Consider the following 17304-nt stretch of genomic DNA (forward strand, 5'->3'; position numbering starts at 1 on the left):
TTTTTTTTTTATTTATTTTTGGGACAGAGAGAGACAGAGCATGAACGGGGGAGGGGCAGAGAGAGAGGGAGACACAGAATCGGAAACAGGCTCCAGGCTCCGAGCCATCAGCCCAGAGCCTGACGCGGGGCTCGAACTCACGGACCGCGAGATCGTGACCTGGCTGAAGTCGGACGCTTAACCGACTGCGCCACCCAGGCGCCCCAAAAAAAAAAAAAAATTTTTTTTAACGTTTATTTATTTTTGAGACAGAGAGAGACAGAGCATGAACGGGGGAGGGTCAGAGAGAGGGAGACACAGAATCTGAAACAGGCTCCAGGCTCTGAGCTGTCAGCACAGAGCCTGACGCGGGGCTCAAACTCACGGACCGCGAGATCATGACCTGAGCCGAAGTTGGCCGCTTAACCGACTGAGCCACCCAGGCGCCCCAAAATTTTTTTTTTAATAAAAAAATTTTTTTCCTTTTTATTTTAGAGACAGAGAGCAAGCAGGGGACAGGGGCAGAGGGAGGCAGGAGAGAATCTCAAGCAGGCTCCACACTCAGTGCAGGGCCTGATGCAGGGCTCAATCCCAGCACCTTGGGGTCATGACCTGAGCCAAAATCGAGTTGAACGTTCAACCAACTGAGCCACCCAGGCACCCCTTTTTCATTTTTATTTTTTAGGATTTTATTTTTCAGTAATCTCTACCCCCTAATGTGGGGCTTGAACTCACAACCCCAAGGTCAAGACTCACATGCTCTACTGACTGAGCCAGCCAGGTGCCCCTCTTCTGTAATTTTTAGTCTATTTTTAAGTCTATCCGGTGAAGTTTTCATTTTTGATAGTGTACCTTTAAGTGGTTGAACATATTTATAATCACCATTTTAAAGCTCTTGCCTGCTGTTCGCAACACTGGAGTCATATTGTGGTCTGTTTCTGTTGACTGCTTCCCTCCACTCCCTCATTATGGGTCACGCTTTCCTGCTTATTTGCATATCTAGTAAGTTTTGATTTGGATTTTGTGGATGGTACATTATAGGAAGTCTCAATTGTGTTGTCTTTCTTTAAAGAGTGTTGAAGTTTGGCGTTTCCACTGAAAGCCTGAGTGCCCAAGGTGTGCAGAAATGTCTCTGTTCTGTCTGAACTACAATTCTGATGTCTCCCAGCAGTGTGCAGCTTCTGGTATCTGTTCAGCTCTCAGGCCTGCAACAGTAATTCTCATGGAGACTCACTCTGGCTTATATGTAGCTTGGTACTCAGCCAAAGATGCCCAAGGAACCCCCATGCAGATTTCTGGGAACACCCCTTCTGCATTGTTGCCTCTTCTCCAGTATCCTGTCCTCTATAAAGTCTAGCCACTCCACTAGCCCAGGACTCTGATTTCTGCATCTCAATTTGGTGAGACCGTTATGCTTGGCATAGACTTCAGTTCCCTGTGATGAAGTTGGGAAAGTTTCCCAGGCAGAAAGCTGGGGCAGATGTTGTACACATCTCCTGTACTGCCAGTTGTTTCACTCCTGAAAATAGTAGAGTCATATGTTTTGTCTAGTTTTATAGCTGTCACTCGAGGAGGCCTAGTCTGGTACCAGTTACTTCATCGTGTCTAGGAAAAGTCCATTTCTCAGATGTGTTAGAGGAAGATACTTAACTGTATTTAAATACATAAGATTATGTATTTATGCATGTTTAATATCTATGTAATCCTAATTAATCTTGTGCTTTTAGATGTAGGAGTTTGGATATTCCATGTATAAATGTATTCTGTAGGATGGGAATTTTTTAACACCTTTATTAAGATATAATTCTTAAACCATGTAATTCACTCATTTAAAGTGTATAATCCCGGAGCTTTTAGTATATTCAAAATTGTGCGTCTATTACCACAATCAATTTTAGGACATTTTCATTACCACAAAAAGAAACCCCATACCCTTTAACCATTACCCTTCCCCTTCCCCGCATTTGCCCAGCCTTAGGCAATCACTAATTGCTTTCCATAGATTTACTTGTTTTGGACATTTCATGTAAATGGAAGCAGTTGGCTTCTTTTACTTAGCATAATTTTTTCAAGGTTCTTCAGTGTTGTAACATCTATCAGTACTTTATTCCTTTTTATTGCTAAATAATATTCCAGTACTTAGATATACCACATTTTATTAATCCATTCATCAGTTGATGGACATTTGGGTTGTTTCACTTTGGCTGTTATGAATAACTGTTTTATGAACATTCATGTACAAATTTTTTAATGTACATATGTTTTCATTTTTCTTGGGTGCCTAGGAGTGGAATTGCTGAGTAATATATTAAGTCTGTGTTTATTCAAGGAACTGCCAGACTGTTTTCCAAAGGGACTATACCATTTTTCATTCTCACCAGCAATCTGTGTGGGTTTGATTTCTCCACATCCTTGTCCACACTTGTTGAACATTAATTATATCTCAGATCCTCCCAGCAGCAATGTATTCTATAATTACAATTGTTATTATTATTATTCCCATTTTATAGATGAGGAAACTGAGGCTCGTAGTGGTTAAGTGTCTTGCCCATGATCAGAACTAAGAAATGGAAGAACTACGTTTGAACCTGGGTGTATCCCTGACTTTTAACATTTAAGTTCTTTCTCTCATTGAAAACTGTCTTTAAAGGCATTTGATAATAACAGTTGAAATCGAGTGAAATTTTCACAGTATTTCCATGTATCTTTTCTTAGCCTTTATTAGATCTTGGTAGGAATCCATGGAACATAGGACCATCTTTTCCCTGGTTTTTATAGCTGGACTCAGTTTTTTTGAAAGTTAGAAAACAGATGTCTTTCACTTGGGATTATTTTAAATAATTGGGGGTACACTATTTTCAGTGCCTACCATGTCCAGGCATTGTGGACGGAGTATGGTATCTTGTTTCAAGAACTACTACTTAGAATAGATACCAAAGAAGGGGTGTAAGATTCAATGCCTTGCACATCTTTGAGTCTGGCTGATTAGTGTAGGAGTGGAAGAAAATATGTGATCTGGAGTTTCATGTTTTTTTCAGATCCAGGCTTGTTGAAGGATTGTGTGAAACACTGAACTTCTAGGGAATCTCTTAGCTCTTCGGATAATTATATCAGGTTTAGGTTATATTTTGACATACTTCCATAGTCAAAAATGCCTTTTCTGTCTTTTTTTTAATGTAAATTAAGATCAGGCAGTTTTGGGGCGCCTGGGTGGCTCAGTCGGTTAAGCATCCGACTTCGGCTCAGGTCATGATCTCACGGCTCGTGAGTTCGAGCCCCGCGTCGGGCTGTGTGCTGACAGCTCAGAGCCTGGAGCCTGTTTCAGATTCTGTGTCTCCCTTTCTCTCTGCCCCTCCCCTGTTCATGCTCTGTCTCTCTGTCTCAAAAGTAAATAAACGTTAAAAAAAAAAAAAAAGAAAAAAAGATCAGGCAGTTTTGTGATAACTGAATGAAGGATGTAATAGTTTCTGAATAGCTTGTCTTGCTATTCTGACCACCTAACTAACTATGTTTATTTTTAACTTTTTGGCTGTGTACCTAAAATAAAATATACTCCACAAATAGCTTAGAATCAGCTTATTTTGGGTGAATGAAAATACTTTATATTAGTTAGTAAACTCACTGTAATAAAAAATAATTCTTGACATGTTTGAAATCAGTAAGTTACAAAAGTTATTGAAATGTTTCTTACCTAAAAAATAAACTGCTGTTAGCGAATTACATTGCTTCATTTTGTATAGCTATATAGATGAGGACAGATATTTTTCTGAAGAGAATAATAATCCTAAATTTACTTGCAGGAAAATACCAGATTTTCAGAGTTCCATAGTTTATAACAATATAAAGAATAATAGTAACAAATTATAATACTTTGTTAAAATTTAAAAAATGGATTTGACAATGCATGTTTTGTCAGTGTGGGGTCTTTTGTCATTGATCTAGGTCTAGTCTTGATATATTAGTACACATATATTAATATTCTTCAAACCTCCTGTATGTTATACATCAGTAACATTGTAAAGAAAGAGAAAGCAAGAAAAAAGACCTCAGAGTTTATTTTTATGTAACTCTGCCAGGCAGAAGGCTGTGAAAGTTTTATGATGTATCTTTTAAATGTACAGTGTAATTCAAGGATAAAGAATAAGATGTTTCTTGCAGTAAAGATTTTTAAAGACAAGTAATGTAGTAAAAAATTATGTGTTAACTTTTATGTGCATTCTATAGAAATAGCAAACATTTTCATTTGATTAAAATGTTTGATATGTTTTCTGCCAGGATCTCGAAGGAATGTGTGTTCCACTTTAATAAAAGATTATCTGACTAATAAATGTCTCTGACTTTTTTTCCTGGCAAAGAAAACTTGGCGTCCTTATTTGGGTCTTAAACTTGATATATCATAGATGAAAACTTTTAAAGTCATGGTGTTCAAAGGTGAACTTGATTACACAGATCTCCTGACAAGATGATTTTGGCAACTTGATGAATACCGACTAATCTTTTTAAAAATATTTTTTTAATGTTTATTTGTTTTTGAGAGACAGAGACACAGAGTGTGAGCAGGAGAGGGTCAGAGAGAGAGGGAGACACAGAATCTGAAGCAGGCTCCAGGCTCAGAGCTATCAGCACAGTGCCTCATGAGGGGCTCAAACTCACCAACAGTGAGATCAGACCTGCGCTGAAGTTGAACGCTTAACCAACTGAGCCACCCAGGTGCCCTGTAATTTTTTTTACTTGATAATACGGTTTTAGGTCTTTTTTCTCCCCCAGGTCTTTGTGTGTGTGTGTGTGTGTGTGTGTGTGTGTGTGTGTGCGCGCGCGCGCGCGTGCGCCCGCGCGCGCCGTGATCTCAATACTTTTGAAAAATGAAAGGACATAGTAATCTTCTATCATCATGAAATGTTTACTAACTTGACCTAAATACTCTTTGAAGGATGTTATGATAAAAAGCTTTGGAAGATGTCTTGTGACTCTCTTTATCTTAGGGCCTATTATGACAAACTTGACTTCAGTTTCTCTGTGATAAAATTGTCTCTTATCAGGTAACTCAATTTGAGGACATCATTTCTCTTTATTTGTAGTGTATCAAGAGCGAAAGACAAAGAAGTTCAAAAATGCCCAATTAAAATTGCTCAGTTGGTCAGCACATACATTTACTAGAGAAAAAGCAGCTTTATTTAGACTGCATTTGATCAGTCTGAGAGGTGATATTCCCCAACTTTTGTGATGTTGGAAAGTGGGTGGGAGAGGAAAGGATGGTTATGTGATGAGGAAGATGATAGAGCTTTTTCGGATTCCTGAATATTGCCATCACAATATTATAACATTGTCTTCTTTGAAATATTTTGAATTCTCAGAATTAAACATAACTTTAATTAAAGGTAGATGCCAAGAAACGCATTGTAGAAGTAAGAGTCACCTGTGTACTTTACAACACGGCAGATGCTTAGTCCTTCTCTTGAGATTCAGAGCTGGTAGATTTGGAGAGAGGCCTGCGCACATGCATTTTTAAAAGCATAGTTGGTAATTCTCATTTGTAAGTAAGGATGAGAACTGCTGTTCTAAGAGTTACCAGTTTAATATGCATTTCAGGCTTTCTTCCTTAACTGAGGCATTCCAGGAAATATTTCCTTGGATAATAGATACTGCAGGAGAGGTGGATTTCCAAGATACATAAAATAATAAGTTGGGTAATCAACCTTGAAAAATTAACAGTGGATTCTTTGTAGGCTGAAAATGTCAGTGAAATAATTTTTCAAGTTTATTTCACTTAAAAAAATGTTTATTTTTGAGAGAGAGAGAGAGACAGAGACAGAGACAGAGTGCGAGCAGGTGAGTGGCAGAGAGAGAGGGGGAGACAATCCGAAGCAGGCTCCAAGCTCTGATCTGTCAGCACAGAGCCCAACAAGTGGCTTGAACTCATGAACTGTGAGATCATGAACCGAGCTGAAGTCAGATGCTTAACCAACTGAGCCACCCAAGCGCCCCTCAAGTTTATTTTACTTTTAATGCATCTGTGTTGGGCAAATAAGACAGTGGTAGTTTGGCTTGTTTTTAGGTGTTTTTCTCCCTTTTTATGTGCATAATTAAAAAACTACATATATAAATATATAAATTATTCTTTTGTTTTTGGTGAGATAAGGACAGATGAGTAGTTTTATAATATTTTGATTTTCAAAGTCTGTTGCCTAGATTAGTAGTACCAACTGGGAATTTGTTAGAAGTGCAGTTTTTTGGGCTTTATCACAAACCTACTGAATCATACATTCTGGGAGTGGGACCTAGAAATCCAGGATTTAACAAGTCCTTTTTGGTGATTCTCATGTATGTTAAAGCTTGAGGACCACTGTTATAATAACTATTATTTACAGTGTTGTTTTATTTTTTGCTTACCCAGTACTTAACTAACCCATTGTTCAATATTTGTTTCCAAAATTTTACTTTAGTTAATGCTGCAGTGAATATTTTTGTACATCACACCCATCCACACACCCACACAGGGTATCTAAAGATACAGACATTTCCTGGTCCTTAATTGTTAATTGTTAAGACTTTATTGTTTTAAGCTTTACAAGTTGGTTTTCTGTTTATAAAGTGCTTAAACATCTATTATTTCATTTAAATCAGAGCAACATGAGGGGCGCCTGGGTGGCTTAGTCAGTTAACTGTCTGACTCTTGATTTTAACTCAGGTCATGATTTCATGGTTCATGAGATTGAGCCCCTCGTTGGGCTCTGTGCTGACAGTGTGGAGCCTGCTTGGGATTCTCTCTCTCCCTCTATCTCTCTGCCCCCCCCCCCCCCATCTCTCTCTCTCAAAATAAACAAATTAAAAAAAAAAAAATCTCAGCACTTGAGAGGTGGGTATTCACTTCATATAGGTGAGGGAACCTAAGCCCAAAGAGATTCACTAACTTGTCCAAGATCACATTTTTAAATTTTTAAATATTTTATTAAAATTTTATGTTTAGAATACTTTAATTTGGGAAGCCTTTTATGTCCCCTCTCTTATTCCTTTTTTGTTATCCTTCCTCTGTGCAGAGTTGAAATAATAAACTACCTAGCTTAAGTGGGGCATAACAGAACAGTACTTGAAGTATGAGATGGGGGGAAAATTGCATTTACCAGAACTTCCTTCTGGGAAAAATGTGAGGAAAAAAAGGAGAATTGGAGAATTTTCTTGGTGCATGTGTGTGTGCTGAGCTCTGCAGCTTATTCATTGCCCTCCCTCCTTTTGGCAGCATTCTGCCTATTTTCTAAACAGACATGGAATAACAACAACACACTGGCTTGAGGAGGTGCCAGTTTAGCTTTTGTGGGGAGCCTGTGTTTTTCACTCTATGTGCTCCTGTAATGTCCTGTTAGACCATTCATTATATTGTATGTTGTGTATGTGTGTGTGTACACTTTCCCTTCCAGACTGAGTTTTTTGAGAGCAAGACTGTCTTTTCTCTTTGTATATTTCATAGACTGGTATGTAGATGCTGAAGGAATATTTGTTATCGATTGAGATGTTGTTAACCATATCAATTTTTAGTAAATTTTAAAATAAAGTCTCCATTGTTGTTAAACTCAAGTTTTATTTTCCTTTGTTTATCTAAAGAGTTTATACTACACTATAGTACCTAATTTTTAGTGTAACATGCTGGTTGATGTTCTTATTTGTGTAACTATATTTTTAGGATACATTTCGAGAAGTAGAGTTGATGGGTCAAACATTATATACTGTTTAAATGGTTGTTTATACTTGCTGCCATATTGCATACCCCTGCCCTGTGTAGGTACTTATTTCCAGACATGGCCACAGCATGTGGTATCATTATTCTAGTATTGTTCTAATATTGGGCTTTCTAATAGGCAATAGCATTACTGTTTAAATCTGGATTTCTTTGGTTATTAGCAAGGTTGGATTTTTTTCTTGTTTGACTATTTTACATTATTTTGCATGTTTTGTTAATCATTTGTCCCATCCTCATCCATTTGAGCTGCTATAACAAATTTCCACAGACTGGGTAGCTATAAACAATAGAAATTTATTGCTCATGGTTCTGGAGGCTGAGAAGTCCCAAGATCAAGGTGCCGGCATGGTTGTGTTCTCTCTTGAGGGTCCTTTTCCTGGTCATAGCCGGTACATTCTTGCTGTGTTCTCAAATGGCTGAAAGGGTTAGGGATCTCTCTGGAACCTCTTTTATATGGGCACTAGTTTGCATTTATGTGAAGGGTTCCATCCTCATGACTTAAGTGCCTTCCAAAGGCCCCACCTACTAATACTATCAATTGGACGTTAAGATTCCAATGTATGAATTTTGGAAGGGCACAAACATTCAGCCCATTGCATGTCCATAGTTGAATTTTCTGTTTGAATATTGAGAGTTTTTTTTTTTTTATATATATTTTAGGCTGTTTGCTTTGTTAATTTCAAATATTCTCCTCCCCAGCTTGTTTGTTTTTTAATTTTGCTTCTTTTTAATGTAAAAATTTAATATCTAGGTTGATCTATACTTATGTACCAAGTATGTAAAAAACCTAATGATGTGTTTTTGAAAGTTGAAATGATACTGAAAGTCGAAAATAAAGCAGTAAAATATGTTAGAAAATACTTCTAAAAAGAGGGGCACCTGACTGGCTCAGTCAGTAGGGCGTGCGACTCTTGATCTCAGGGTTGTAGGTTTGAGCTCTACATGGGTTGTAGAGATTGCCTTAAAAAAAATCTTTAAAGAAAAGAAAATACTTTTAAAAGGAGAAATGATATTCCCTTATTAGATGAAGTAGAATTGAACTTTTATTAATAGGGAAAAAGATACTTAAAGATAAATGGAATAATCCACCTGGAAGATCACGTAAGCATAAAAGAGTACAAATTATAAAATTATAAGGCGAAATTGACAAATCTGTGTTCCTAGTGGGAGATTTTAATCTCAAATAAAAATATATACAAGATTTGAATTCCATAATTAATAAGCTTAATTACATACATATGGAATTCTGTATTTAATAAAGAGAATATACTTTTCAGTTACAAAACTAGATTATGTAATTATTTATAAAGGAAGTCTCAACAAATTCCATGGAAATGATACCATACATTTTTTTTTTTTTTTTTAAATTTTTTTTCAACGTTTTTTATTTATTTTTGGGACAGAGAGAGACAGAGCATGAACGGGGGAGGGGCAGAGAGAGAGGGAGACACAGAATCGGAAACAGGCTCCAGGCTCCGAGCCATCAGCCCAGAGCCTGACGCGGGGCTCGAACTCACGGACCGCGAGATCGTGACCTGGCTGAAGTCGGACGCTTAACCGACTGCGCCACCCAGGCGCCCCTGATACCATACATTTTATGTAGTACATGGTTAAGAGGGCTCAGGAGCCAAATTCTGGTTCTACCTTACCTGTATGACCTAGATGAGTCACCTAACCTCCTGTGCTTCAGGTTTCTCATCTGTAAAATGGAAATGATAATAGTGTGCTCCTCAGAGCTATTGTGAGGGTTAGAGTTCAGTACAGTGCCTTGCCATGTGGTAAGGGCTCAATAGAAGTTTGCAAACATCATTATTGTATTATCATATTTTCTGATCACAATGCAGTGAATGGGAATCAGTAATGAAGAGATAAACACCACCCCCCAAATAAAAGACAAAACCTTTATATATACTATATATAAACCTTTACATATTTTATTACTCAGTAATAAAAAAGTGAATTATGGATATACACAACAGTGCAGACAAGGAAAACATTCTGAGTAAAACCACATAAAGAGATAAACTGTATGATTTTATTTACATTAAGTATTAGAATAGGCAAAATTGGGGGACTTGGGTGGCTCAGTTGGTTAAACGTCTGACTTCAGCTCAGGTCATGATCTTACCGTTTGTGAGTTTGAGACCCACGTCGGGCTCTATGCTGACAGCTCGGAGCCTGGGGCCTGCTTTGGATTCTGCGTGTCTCTCTCCCCCCTCCCTCCCTCCCTGCCTCTCTCCTCTCTCTCTCTCTCTCTCTCCCTCCCCCCCCCTCCCCAGCTCACGCTGTCTCTCACTCTCAAAATAAATATATATAAAAAAAAAAAGAATAGGCAAAACTAATTTATGGTGGAAAAGAAATCAATACAGTGGTTTCCTCTGCAGGTTATGAGAGGGAATTGTCCAGGAAGGGCATGAAGGAACTTTCTGGGATGATGCTGTCATTCTCTATCTTGATAGGCATTTGGATTACACAGGTGTATATGTTTGTCACAACTCACATAATACATATATAAAATTTATGCATTTTATTATATGCATATTATATAAAAAAAACTGAAAAAATTGTTATATAATTGCAAAAAATGGGTAACAATTTAAAGTGCTTTTTTAGGGAGATGGCTGAATAAATGAATAGTGGTATAAATGTATGATGAAATATAATGCAACAATTGAAAGAAATACATCTCTTGGGTATATCTCATAGTCTTAACATTTACCAGAAAGACCCAAGTTGCAGAATGACAAAATACTATGTACTGTTGGTAGAAATCTGTATATTTAAAGTATAAAAACTTGGGTAGGAAGCACATGGTATTGGTCGTCTCTTAGAAGAGAAGGTGGATCAGTTCTAGAACTGGTAGACTTTAGTATATTGTGCAATTACATTTCCCCGAAATACATTTGAAGCAAATAAAATGTAAGTTTAACATTTGTGGTAACTACATGGATGTGGGTTTATATTTTTAGTTGTACTTCCATGTTGAAAAATGTTCACAGAAAGTTAAAATCACTCCGTGGTCCTGTCATCCAGAGATGATCACTGTTGCTTTCTTACTGTATTTTAAAAAGTGGTGTCTGGAGACACCACTCTCAGTTTGCGTCTTTGCTCTATCAGTTTTATGTGACATGTGTAAAGCAAATGTTGACCAAAGTAAACTTCTTAGACTTAAAATAGGTGTGTATTCAAATATATAAAGTTTTAATTTTAGGGAAATATTACAAAGCACTTTTAAGAATACAGCTTTTCCAGGGGCGCCTGGGTGGCTCAGTCAGGTAAGTGTCCAACTTCGGCCCAGGTTGTGATCTCACGATTCATGAATTCAAGCCTCGCATCAGGCTCTCTGCTGTCAGTACAGAGCCTGCTTTGGATCCTCTATCTGCACTGCCCCCCCCCCCCGCCCCTTCCCCACTCACTCTCTCAGAAATAATAAATAAAAAAATTAAAAAAAAAAAAGAACACAGATTTTCCAGTGGTGCCTGGGTGGTTCAGTCAGTTAAGTGTCCAACTCTTGATCTTAGCTCAGTTCTTGATCTCCGGGTCATGAGTTCAGGCCCAGCATTGGAATCCACACTAGGCGTGAAGTCTACTTAAAAAAAAAAAAAAAAAAAAAAAAAAAAAATATATATATATATATATATATATATATATATATATATATATATATATATATTTTCCAGTAAATAGTAATAGATCTATGAACTAGGCTATAAGAAGTTCAGAGTTCTGGATATTCAGTGGTAGTTTTTAAATTTTCCACAGTACTTATTAAACTGATAAGAACAGGGGCGCCTGGGTGGTGCAGTCGGTTAAGCGTCCGACTTCAGCCAGGTCACGATCTCGCGGTCCGTGAGTTCGAGCCCCGCGTCAGGCTCTGGGCTGATGGCTCGGAGCCTGGAGCCTGTTTCCGATTCTGTGTCTCCCTCTCTCTCTGCCCCTCCCCCGTTCATGCTCTGTCTCTCTCTGTCCCAAAAATAAATAAAAAACGTTGAAAAAAAAAATTAAAAAAAAAAAATAAAAAATAAACTGATAAGAACAGATTCTACACTTGATTTCAGCCAAAAGCCTGAGAAGTGATCCACAATATTTATTTATAAATAATTATGTTTATTAATCCTGTAGGATATTATTCTATCTCTGTCAAAATGTGAAATTCTTAGGCAATGTTATGATTGGAATTGTAGTATTCTAGCCATAAATTTTTTAAATTTTTTTTTTCTTTCTTTTTTTTCAACGTTTTTAATTTATTTTTGGGACAGAGAGAGACAGAGCATGAACAGGGGAGGGGCAGAGAGAGAGGGAGACACAGAATCGGAAACAGGCTCCAGGCTCCGAGCTGTCAGCACAGAGCCCGATGCGGGGCTCGAACTCACGGACCGCGAGATCGTGACCTGGCTGAAGTCGGCCGCCTAACCGACTGCGCCACCCAGGCGCCCCTAGCCATAAATTTTTTAATTCTGCAGAAATTCAGTAACTTCCTATAGCTGTTTTCTTGTTATTGTACTCAAGGATTTTTTGATGAGGGGAATGCAGATTTAAGACCCTAACTGGAAGAAATTCTTGCTTCATTTTGTTTTTGATGTCCTTCTCTTCCACACACTCCCAGCTTCAGTAAGGGAAATTTGAAAATTGTATAAAATTCTTTCTTGCCTCAGTCACTTTTTCTGTGAATCAAAGGTGTTCTCTACGTGATGTCTAAAGTTTCTCATTTCTCTGATTTTATGATTTTTAAGTAGTTCTGGAAATCTTTGGATGCAAATATTAGCTTGTAGAGAATCCTGTGAAGATCGAAGCCTTACTTTTACCAGCTAACTTTGCAGGTACTTATTTTACCAAATACCTTGTCAGATTTTAGAGTTCTGTAATACAGTGTATTTTCTTCATTTGGACTTAACAGATTTAAAAATTATTGTTAATTCTGGAATAGTCTATTCAGTCAACAAAAATTTTTAATTAAAAAAAAGTCTTATGTTTTTTTTTTTTTTTTTTTTAAATTTTTTTTTCCAACGTTTTTTATTTATTTTTGGGACAGAGAGAGACAGACAGAGCATGAACGGGGGAGGGGCAGAGAGAGGGAGACACAGAATCAGAAACAGGCTCCAGGCTCCGAGCCATCGGCCCAGAGCCCGACGCGGGGCTCGAACTCACGGACCGCGAGATCGTGACCTGGCTGAAGTCGGACGCTTAACCGACTGCGCCACCCAGGCGCCCCAAAAAAAAGTCTTATGTTTAATTTTGAGAGTGAGAGAGACAGAAGGAGGGACAGAGAGAGAGTGAGACAGAAAATCTGAGACAGGCTCTGCACTGATAGTAGAGACCCCAATGCGGGGCTCGTATCCACAAACCACAAGATCATGACCTGACCTGAAGTCAGACACTCAACCTACTGAGCCACCCAGGCGCCCCTCAACAAATATTTTTTAAAGTGATTGTATATATGATTGTGTAAAACTTATAAATAATTAAAATAATTTGGATTTATTAACACAATTCTGTAAGACACCTATTATGAATTTTTGTACCACATATTTGTAGCCTAATAATAAGCATTAGCTGAGTTCTTTATATTTCCCAAAGTGCTTCTATATCCATTTATTTCACTTAATCTTCAAAACAACCTAGTAAGATATATGTGATTTGCAGATGTAAAAATTGTTGCTCAAAGAGATGAAGGTACTTATCCAAAGCCAGGATTAGAAAAATTCAGGATCTCTGACTCCTAACCTATTCTCTTTCCACTTCCCTACTGTATTTTTGTTTCCGAGATCTTCTCTAGGGAAGTGAGATTAGTGAGGCATATGGTGATGTCTTATATGAGGGTGTACTGTAGACAGTGGAAGGGAAGGCAATAAAATATGGAAATAATGTAAAATTGATTATTTGTTTCATTGTCCTTATTCTCTTTATCCTTGGCTTCATTTTTATCACCAAGTTTCATATTATTTATCACGGAAAATGTCTTAAATAAAATTGGTTCTAGGTTCTTTCCCCAGTTTCTCCCCTGACCTAACCAGAACTACTTACTAGCAATTGTGTGTGTTTTTAAATTGCTCTTGTCTGTAACTTGCCTCATTTATGGGGTGGAAATAGCCTTTTCTGGTTTCACAGGGTTGTTGTGAAGGGCAGAGGGGATAAGATGGGAAAGGACTCTGAAGATCTTGAAATGCTTTACTTAACAGGGATTATTGTTGCTGCATGTCAGTCTCTGTGGCTCAGTCCATTGCTGGCCTGCTTTTAAATGAATGTATTCTGTTGAAATGTAATTAAACTATATTAGAATTTCACCATTTAGTCCTGCAACTCTCTTGCCTTACATTAGTAAGTTTGTACAGTCTTTTCTGATTAGGAGACGTAGAGTGAAATGATGTCATGTTGTGTGTTATTTAATTGTACGAGGTATAAAGTGTGCAGAGGGTTTTTCACTAATGCCAAATGGCAGGCCAACTGACCTGCACTGGAATTGCAGTGCAGCTCCTAGTGCTTATATTACAGCTTGAATTTATTTTCATTTTTTATGTAATCTCTACACCCAACATGGGGCTCGAACTCACAACCCCAAGATCAAGAATCTCACGTTCCATGGACTAAGCCAGTCAGATGCCCCAAAGTCTAGCCTACATTTAAGATGAGCTCTGTGCATAGTGGGGAAGTGTGACTGTTGGGTCCTCTGGAGCTGGTAACAGAAAACATTTCTTGATACTTTTTGCCTTAGCACTTGCACTGGTAGTATTTACTGGAACATTTGGCACCTTGTTTCAGATATTACAAAACTAAAGGATACTTTAATGAGGGGAACTTTTAAAGGCTTTTACAAACCTCTGGAGGAGGATTTGCTTGATGTGTGGGATTCTTAGAGGAATATCATGTCAAATTAACATGGCTTGTTATAATTAGATTTTGTGAATATCTAAAATAAATTTGTGTACACTCTAAAGTAATGTAAAGAAAGCTGATGTTAACAAGCCCTTTTTTCTTTTCTGGCATTTCTTAACTTTTTTCTTGAAAAGTATATGTATCTGTAGTTTATGTGTAAGTTCTATATAGATTCATTTCAGTTTAATTGAGCATCTGCGTACCAGGCGTCAAACTTAATGCTTGGAGGTACAAAGATATGTAAGAGAGATAGACACAAATGCAGGTATTTTTTTTTTGTGTATGTATTCCCTATTTTATTTATTTTTTAATTTTAATTCCAATAAAGTTAACATACAGTGTTGTATTAGTTTTAGGTATACAGAATTATCTGATAGTATATAGTACAGTATCATATATTAATATATAAAACATATGCTATTAGTATAGTGTAATATAGATTCAACATTTCCATACATTACCCAGTGCTCATCATGACAAGTACACTCCTTTCTTAATCACCTTCACCTGTTTCACCTATTCCCCCACCCACCTTCCCTCTGGTAACAATCAGTTTGTTCTCTCTAGTTAAGCGTCTGTTTCTTGGTTTGTCTCTCTCTCTTTTTTTCCTTTGCTCATTTGTTTTGTTTCTTAAATTCCACATGTGAGTGAAAATCATATGGTATTTGTCTTTCTCTGAGTGTTGTATCTCACTTAGCATTATACAGAGATATTTTCACTGTAATGTAGTTAGCAGTACGACAGATACATGCTTTGGGAATGTAGCAGACAGATACTTGGTCCAGCATAGAGGTTCAGGCAATGATCCTAAACTAACTCTAAATCAAATCTTGTAACAATGGAAGCACTTTGACTTTTCAGAAATGATAAACCAAAAATTTTTTATGTCAGTCTTTTGCAGATTCTGAAGTGGTGTTACTTAATTTTTATTTATTTTCCACTTTTATGTTTTATTTACTTTCAACTTGATTGAGGTATGATTTGCCTGCAATAAAAATCATTTTCAAGTGTACATAGTTTGATTTTTTTAGTAATTGTATGTAATTAAATGATCACCACCACGCTCAAGATACGGAACATTTCCATCAGCTTAAAATGTTTTCTTGTGCCCTGTGATGCCCCAGCTGCAGACAGCTAGTGATCTTTCTGTCATTATATCTGTGTCTTTCCTAGAATTCCTTATAAATGGAATCATACTGTAGGTACTTTTGTGTTTAACGTATTTTATTCAGTGTAATTTGTGTTCAGTGCGGTGTTTTTTGAGATTCATATTGTTGCATATCTTAATATTTTATTCATTTTTTATTGCTAAGTAGTTTTCCATAGTAAGGGTATATTGCAATTTGTTTATCCATTCACCAGTGGATGGGCATTTCATTGTGTCCAGTTTTTAGCTGTTACAAACTGTTTACATTTTTGGCTGCTGTGATATTTGTGTACAAGCCTTTGCATGGACCTGTTTTCATTTCTCTTCGGTAAATACCTAAGAGTGTGATTGCTGGGTCCTTTATTTAATACATGTGTATTCACTTGATAAGAAACAGCCAAAATGTTTTCAAAGTAGCTGTACCATTTGGTATTCCTGTCAGCAGTGTATGAGCATTCCAGTTGTACCATATCCTCATAAACACTTGATATTGTTAGCGTTCTTAACTTCAGTAATTCTAGTGGGGTGTTTGGTGGTATGTCATTTTAATTTGCATTTCGTTAATGACTAGTAATGTTAAACATCTTTTCATTATTGTTGACCATTTAGATAGTTTCTTTTGTGAAATGCCAGGTCACATCTTTTGCACATATTTAAAAATTGGATTGTTTGGGGGCGCCTGGGTGGCTCAGTCGGTTAAGCGGCTGACTCGGCTCAGGTCATGATCTCGCGCTCTGTGAGTTCCAGCCCCGTGTCGGGCTCTGTGCTGACAGCTCAGAGCCTGGAGCCTGTTTCAGATTCTGTGTCTCCCTCTCTCTGACCTTCCCCTGTTCATGCTCTGTCTCTCTCTATCTCAAAAATAAACGTTAAAAAAAAATATTTAAAAAAATAAAATAAAAATTGGATTGTTTGACTTCTTAATGTTGAACTGTAAGTGTTATTTATGCGAGCCTTTTATAAGATAAATTTTTCTCCTTCCTAGTGTGTGGCTTGCTTTGTCATTTTCTTAACTTGTGTCTTTCAAAGAATAAAAGGTTCAAATTTGGGTGAAATCTGTCATCAAATTTTTCTTTTATGGCTTTTGCTTTTTTGTGCCCTGCTTAACATTTAGTGTCACGATCCATTTCAAGTTCATTGTTCCATCACCATTTGTTGAAAAACTTATCTTTGCTGCATTGAATTAGCTTTTGCATCTTTGTTGAAAATCACTTGGGGTGTGTGTGTGTGTTTTCATGGATACTATTTTGATTCACTGAGCTATTTGTTTATCTTCATGCCACTACCACACTGTTTTGATAACTATAGTCTTATTGTAAGTCTTGAAATTAAGTAATGTAAATCTTCCCATCTTGTTCTTTTTCAGAGGTGTTTTAGCTATTTTAGATTTTTTGTTTTCAATAGAAAGCTTATTAACTTGTCAATTTCTTCAAAAGGCCTGCTAGGATTTTAATTGTGACTGTATTGACTCTGTTTTTCAGTTCCAGTAGAACTGTCATTTTAATAACATAAAAGTCTTTCAGTCCATGAACGTAGGATATCTTTCCATTTATTTATTATTTAATATATTTAA

General features: G+C 37.1%; 1 protein-coding gene and 1 non-coding gene across 6 annotated transcripts in view; one reads left to right on the forward strand and one right to left on the reverse strand.

Moving 5' to 3' along the window:
- FCHSD2 (FCH and double SH3 domains 2) overlaps positions 1-17304 on the forward strand; it is a 301322-nt gene that overhangs the window by 26608 nt on the left and 257410 nt on the right. The window lies entirely within an intron of this gene.
- Positions 11596-11792, reverse strand: LOC131489003 (U2 spliceosomal RNA). Its single transcript, XR_009250370.1, has one exon. It is a non-coding gene; the product is annotated as a U2 spliceosomal RNA (small nuclear RNA).

Source organism: Neofelis nebulosa, chromosome 10 (genome assembly GCF_028018385.1).
Source record: "Neofelis nebulosa isolate mNeoNeb1 chromosome 10, mNeoNeb1.pri, whole genome shotgun sequence".
NCBI classification, from domain to species: domain Eukaryota; kingdom Metazoa; phylum Chordata; class Mammalia; order Carnivora; family Felidae; genus Neofelis; species Neofelis nebulosa.